Genomic DNA, 6,803 nt, shown 5'->3' with positions numbered 1-6,803 from the left:
AAAGAAAGAAAGAAAGAAAGAAAGAAAGAAAGAAAGAAAGAAAGAAAATAAAAGAAAAAAAGAAAAGCTGTGGATTCCCACCATGCCCATAGATGTACCAGACTTTCCAAATAATCTTGCCATCTGGAAGCCCATTTTTGGTCTTTAAAGTATGTAAAGGCTTTGCAAAAGTACTCATAGGTGAAACAGCACAAAGCATGTACAACCATCTCAGAGAGAGCCTTCTGCTTCCAGGAATAAAGTCACACATTCACAGGTGCTTCCTGTTTTTTCAAACACCATGCCCACCTTCTGCACACCAAGCTTGCATTCTGCAAAATGTGAGCCCAACAGGAAGCTGTCTGCAAATTCAGGTAGCTTTTCTGACTCTTAATGAGGTCTTGAATATTCTTTCAGAGAAATGCCAGCAAAAACTGTAGTCATTTGGGGAAGAATAAGTCTGGAAGAAAAATACACAGAGGACTAGCACCAAGAGGGTGAGAATATTTTTCTGTGAAAAATGCTGTCTGCTAGTTACATATTTAAACAAATATATGTGTTTTCTTTATGTTTTGGGCTCCTGTGGGTAGAATTAGGTGAACTGACTGCAACTGGGTGGTGGTTGTCATTTCTCTGTTGTGAGGTAAGGAGAGGAAGAAGGAAGGTGAAGTAGAGAGTAGTAAGGAGAACTGTATGGCTGGAATGCCCCAACTAAGCTCAAGGGAAGAATTACTGGAAGAACTTTTCTATTTTTACAAGCTTGTCCTGAGATTTCAGAGCCACCAACTTGAAATGAGCATGTGGAGCATTGATTAAATTGTGATAGTGTTCCCAATAAGCTTTGATTAAACTACGCTGAGTAATGTCTTCTTAAAAATGGTCACAATGGGGTGCCTGGATGGCTCAGTGGGTTAAGCCGTTGCCTTCAGCTCAGGTCGTGATCCTGGGGTCCTGGAATCGAGTCCAGCATTGGGCTCTCTGCCTCGGCGGGGACCCTGCTTCCTCCTCTCTCTCTCTGCCTGACTCTCTGCCTACTAGTGCTCTCTGTCTATCAAATAAATTTGAAAATCTTTAAAAAAAAAAAAAAAGGTCACAGGTGGACTTGGAATGAAAATGGCAGGCTCTGTACTCAGTTTTCAAATGGGTTCGGAGAAGAAGTTGTTCAAGGCAATGAATGACAAGTCACATATTATAGGTAATAAATAATCTTGGGTAACATACTGATTTTTTTGTGATTAAAGTTCAAAACTGGAGAAATTAGTAATTTCTAGTAATATTTGTTTAGCTCCCAATGTACATTTTTAACAATTTTTTAAATTTAATTTTATTTTTTTCAGTGTTCCAAAATTCTTCCTGTGTACATTTTTATATTTTCTTTTGTTTTTTCTGTTTTTGTCCAATCTGTGTTATCAAATTAAGTTAAACTACATAAATGTTTTTGTTTCTTAAACTCTTTGATGCTTTTTTTTCCACAATGGAATTAAAATCAATAACAACAAAGATAAGCTTCTTCCAGTTAACAGGCAAAAAGGCTGGATGGGAGAACTGTCCTCTTCTAGGTGTTCAAATAAGTATCTGTAACCTATACCAGTTAGAACTGGTCCACATACATCCTAAAGAAGATGATATATAGCAGTAAATTAAAGGAACAAAGCTAAGGTTGAATAACTTCCTTTTGCTTGTAATAACAAAGATGGAAACACATGAACATTTTCTATAACAAAATCTTTCAAATACATATTTTGAAAAGTTTATACATCTAAGAGTTTGAAAAACTATGATTTTTTTAAACTGTGTAATCTGTCCTACACAAGAATTTTCCTCTTTCAGCTAACTCATGTAGTTTGGTAAAGCATCGTGTCACTGTGGGAGAATATCTATTGAGGAGCCCAACAACTAAATGCTATTGATTCAAAGAAGTCCTTGTGCTGAGGAATCTGACTTCCTCTCTGGACATACATATAACACGGTGCAAAAATACCAAATAATGACAAAGGTGAGCAGGGTTCCATCCCTCCAGTCTGTCACTTACTAAACGTCTCCAGGTTTCTCATCAGCAAAACGAGAAAATTGGATTAGGTATGCTCTGAAACCTTTTCTGGCTTTAAAATGTATTGATTCTTCAGCTTTGAGAAAGCCTAGAATAAAATATGGCACATGCTAAGTGTCAGATGAGTTGCTGTATTGGTTTTGAAGAGAGATATTACATAGGGCTGGAACAACTGAGAAGGACTCCATAGACTGAGCTCATGAGCTGCGTCTGGAAAAGGGGCAAAACCTACAAAGTCACAGAGGAGAGGCAGGAGTTTCCAGGCCCACTCAGCAGATAAGCAGACATTCGAATATGGCTAGATTCAGAGGATGTTCAAATATGGCCAGATGCACATCCGAGTACTATAGATAAAATCCTGTTTCTTGCTGCCTTAACATGCAAGGTTAATAAAGGTCACTTGTAGAAAAGGTTTAGTAGCTGAGGCAGATGATCTAATAGGCACAGCATCCTCAGAGGAGAGCCACCAAGATTGGTGGATTTCCATAAATTTTAATTCCAATATATTTAATACAGTGTTATATTAGTTTCAGGTGTACAACACAGTTATTCAACAGTTCTATACATCTTCCAGTGTTCATCACATGTGTGCTCCTTGATTCCCATCGCCTAGTTCACCCATCCCTCCCACCCATCTTGCCTCTGGTCACCATTAGTTTATTCTCTGCGGTTAAGTTTCTTGGTTTCTCTCTTTTTTTCTTTGCTTAATTGTTTTGTTTCTTAAATTCTACATGTGAATGAAATCATATGGTATTTGTCTTTTTCAGACTGACTTACTGTGCTTAGCATTATACTTTCTAGCTCCATCCAAAACGGGTCAGCTACATGCAAAAGGATGAAACTGGACTGCTTCCTTACACCATACACAAACATAAACTCAAAATGGTTTAAAGACCTAAAAGTGATACCTGAAACCATAAAGACCCTAAAAGAGAGCTCAGGCAGTAAAAACTCTTACATCAGCCATAGCAACATTCTTCAAGATTGGCTAGATTTTAAAACCAGAGCTCTCGGGGCATCTGGGTGGCTCAGTGGGTTAAGCCTCTGCCTTCGGCTCAGGTCATGATCCCAAGGTCCTTAGCTCAGCAGGGAGCTGAGCAAATAAATAAATAAATAAATAAATAAATAAAATCTTTAAAAAAAAAAAACAGAGCTATCTTTTAAATAGTGTAGTGTTCCTTAAGGAGATTGAGAAACTATGTCTTCTGGAACAAAAACTATGCAAAATCATAGGCTAACAGGACCATGGGCTTTAGGCAAGGGAACAAGTCTCTAGAGGCAAAAATGATACTATCCACCAACTAAGAAAGCAACAGCTTCCACTTTCAATTAGGTCTATGTGACTCTTTGTTCTGACCCCATTCTCTTCCCTCAATCAGTTCCTTTATGATCACTCTCGATTCCAGGCCAACTCAAGCTGTATGATCAACTAGCATTAGCTCCCACAACCCCATTTCTTTGTCCATCTGCTATTCAACAATCCCATTACTTGCTCTCCCAATTCTACTCCTGAGCGACTGAGCATCGTTGTAGAAAATTGTAACTGCTCCATGCAATGCATGGAGCACTGGGTGTGGTGCACAACAATGAATTTTGGAACACTGAAAAAAAAATTAAATTAAATTAAATTAAAAAACAAAAGAAAAGAAAATTGTAGCTGTGCTGAGTGTGGCCTCCATATATGTATGTATATATATATTTTTTAACTTTAATTAGACTGTCATTGTGATTCTACCATTTTTAAAAAATTCCTCCATAATCACCTTCTTAAAAAATTTTCACCACCATTTTCTTTATCCTAACATTCTTACTATTCTACCTTTTACTTTCTAAAGGTATCTTACATCTGGTATTCTTGAAACTTTTGATGTTCCCTGATACTTTCTCAACTCTCCCTATCATTTCATCTCTAGTTTATGCCATATCTTCACCCAGATACCTACCTTAGTTAACATTTAAAACATTTGCTATGATCCAGGCTCTTATCCACATAATATCACTTAATCTTTTCAACAACATTGGGAGGTAAATACTATCATCTCCATTTTACAGATTAATAAGATGGGTGCTCAAGATCACTTGGCCAGCAAAGAACACAGCCAGGATTTAAATTTAGGCAGTTTCAGCTCAGAGCTTACATTCTTTTCCCTCACCCTGACGGGAAGTGGGGAAGGGTGTGTATGTTTGGATGGGGGGTAGGATATGAACACTGATATGCATATATGATGTCATATCCAAGACCAATCTGTCTCTTTTGCCTCTGCCTTCTATCCCATCCTTACTCACCTACTCAAGGACTTTGTATTTGCTGCTTAACAAATCAGCTCAAAACCTGGTGGCTTAAAACAACAATCATACAGCATTGCTCACAAGTCTAAAGGTAAGCTGGATGTTTCTGCTCACATGGGCCAGTTTGGCTAGTTGTATCTGTATTCACTCACATAACCAGCTGGAGACCTACCTGGGACTGGATGCTCTAGAATAGCCCTAATCACATGTCTGGAAATTGGTCTGATGTCAGCTGGGGTGACAAAAGTGGCTAGGCCATGTGTCACTCATCATCAAAAACATCCAGGGCCTGTTCACATATTAGTTAGTGCTTGCAGGATCCCCCACCCCGACCACCAAGGGCCAAAAGAGAGCAAGCCTCTATGTACAATCGCTTTACAAATCTCTGTCTGTATTACCTGTGTTAATGTCTCGTTAGTCAAGCAAAGTCAGGGTCAGACCCTGAGTCACCAAAGGGAGCCACAACTACAAAAGCCTATAGACTCTGATGCATTAATTATATCCTACCCCTTCTCTTTAATCCATCCCTTTCCACTGACTCCTTTCCTTTATCTACCAATTTGGTGGAACATACTCTGTTCTAGAAAACCTCCCTTCTACCCCATTATCCCCTGAGGTTTTATGTAGCTGAGTCTATGAGTATTAGGGATTGACTGCATCACTGAAAGTTTTCTGAATTAACTTCCATGTAGAAAACAATGATATTGAAAGGATGAAGTAGTTTAAAAATATGCAATAACCATGATAATTGTAAAGAACTCAGACATTTATTCAGGGAGGAATATTGTTTAGGAATGTTGACACAGAGTGATAATAAGAAAGCAGACTTTTAGTTATATATTTTTTTTATTTAATTTTATTTTTTTCAGTGTTCCAAAATTCATTGTTTATGCATCACACCCAGTGCTCCATGTATTATTTGCCCTCCATAATACCAACCACCAGGCTCACCCAACCCCCCAAATCCCCACACCCCCAAAACCCTCAGTTTGTTTCTCAGAGTCCACAGTCTCTCATGGTTTCTCTACAGAAAATGCACCCCTCGGTACCTGTATCTGAGAAAGATGCTCCCACTGCTCTGTCCTTGCACACCAGTGCTCCAGAATCTTTCTCCTGAGCCTTAGCAAGGATGCAAGACATCTACCTTGAAGTTTCATCTTCATTTCTACCTCATTATCTTGAAAGATAAGACTAAAGAAGACTCAAGCTTTTCTCTGGCTTTCCCTAAGCTCTACTGAAGGGTATATATACTTTTAGCTTTAAAAATTGAACCTAACTGCTCAGTAATTTTCCAGCACTGTGTGAGTTTCCATTGCTCCACATCATTGCCCATGCTCATTATTTTAATCCTTTTTCAACTTAAGAGGCATAAAATAGTATATATTTTAATTAGCTCTTCCATGCTATAAAAGCCTTGTACGCTTCATTGTACAGAATACTGAAGTGAAGTTTTTCTTTTATTTCTCTTGCTACATCCCCCAATCTAATTTCTTTTAGGACTAATCTAATTCCTTTTAGTTTGTGATCTTTTAGCTGACAAATTAGTCACCAGTTTCTTCTGGGTAAATATATCTCAAAGCAGGTATTTACTTCACACAGTAACAGAAAAGGTAAATTATTTGCACAGTAGAGGTGATATGGTTGTGTCTATTCTAAGGTTATGAAAATGTCTCTTGATTTTGTCTCCAATTTTCATTCTCTTAAGTCCTCCCACCAGTTGATAACCACTGGCAGCAGCCAAAGCACTGAGTGTAAGGTTGTATTTGTGATATTTGCAGGTTAGATTAAGAAAATGAAGTTGCTGTAAGTCTGAAAAAGATGTGTTCCTGTCACTTTCCTACCCCTGCTGAGGGATTTCAGACATGAACAGATTTCCACTAGACTTGAATCATTTAAAAAAAAAGAAAAAACACCTCAGATAAGCATCTGAGTTCTGGGGCCTTTTACAAAAAAAAAAGAACTTCCTTTTCTTTATGTTTTAATTCCAGCATTTTGTTAGGAAGATGAAGGTTGCTTACTTCCTTTAGAATATTTTACGCAGCTCATGATTAACTTTCCTCTCTTATTCAGACACCATACAAGCTGGTGTTCAATTCAATGAAAGCATCAACATATCCATCAATGTCAGATCATTAACTAGAACATTATACAGTTATCAATAGACATTATAAACCTTTTTTAAAAAGTCACTGAAGAATCTTAAGTGATCTAAAAAATGTCCATGATATAAGGTCGAGTTATTGGATACACACACACACACACACACACACATTTTTCACATACCAAAATATTAACAGTGGGTATCTCTGAGTGAAGAGATTATGAATTAGTAAACACTTAAAAACACTTTCTGATTTTCAATAGTTCTACCAAAATAATGTATTATTTTTGTAATCCAAAATGATTAGAACAAGAAGTTATTAATAAAAAAAGTAACGTGGCAAAAGTTCTGGGAAGACTTAGTCTTATACGGTAGAAGCTTTGA

At 37.5% G+C, this 6,803-nt stretch overlaps 2 long non-coding RNA genes across 4 annotated transcripts in view; one reads left to right on the top strand and one right to left on the bottom strand.

The window, feature by feature from the left end:
* The window catches only part of LOC116866143, a 193,540-nt gene that overhangs the window by 74,293 nt on the left and 112,444 nt on the right, over positions 1–6,803 (bottom strand). The gene's annotated exons all lie outside the window — the stretch shown is intronic.
* Positions 331–6,803, top strand: part of LOC116866144 — a 72,166-nt gene continuing 65,693 nt past the window's right edge. The window contains exon 1 of one of the 2 annotated variants that reach the window (XR_004382348.1): positions 331–476. This is a non-coding gene — a long non-coding RNA (uncharacterized LOC116866144). Of the gene's footprint in view, positions 477–4,350; positions 4,410–6,803 lie in introns of those variants that run through there. The other variant, XR_004382347.1, reaches the window with a different exon arrangement.

This window comes from Lontra canadensis, unplaced genomic scaffold, assembly GCF_010015895.1.
Source record: "Lontra canadensis isolate GAN:19392208 unplaced genomic scaffold, GSC_riverotter_1.0 scaffold9, whole genome shotgun sequence".
NCBI lineage: Eukaryota > Metazoa > Chordata > Mammalia > Carnivora > Mustelidae > Lontra > Lontra canadensis.
The sequence above is the reverse complement of the archived record's forward strand: the minus strand, read 5'-3'. Positions and strand labels throughout refer to the sequence as shown.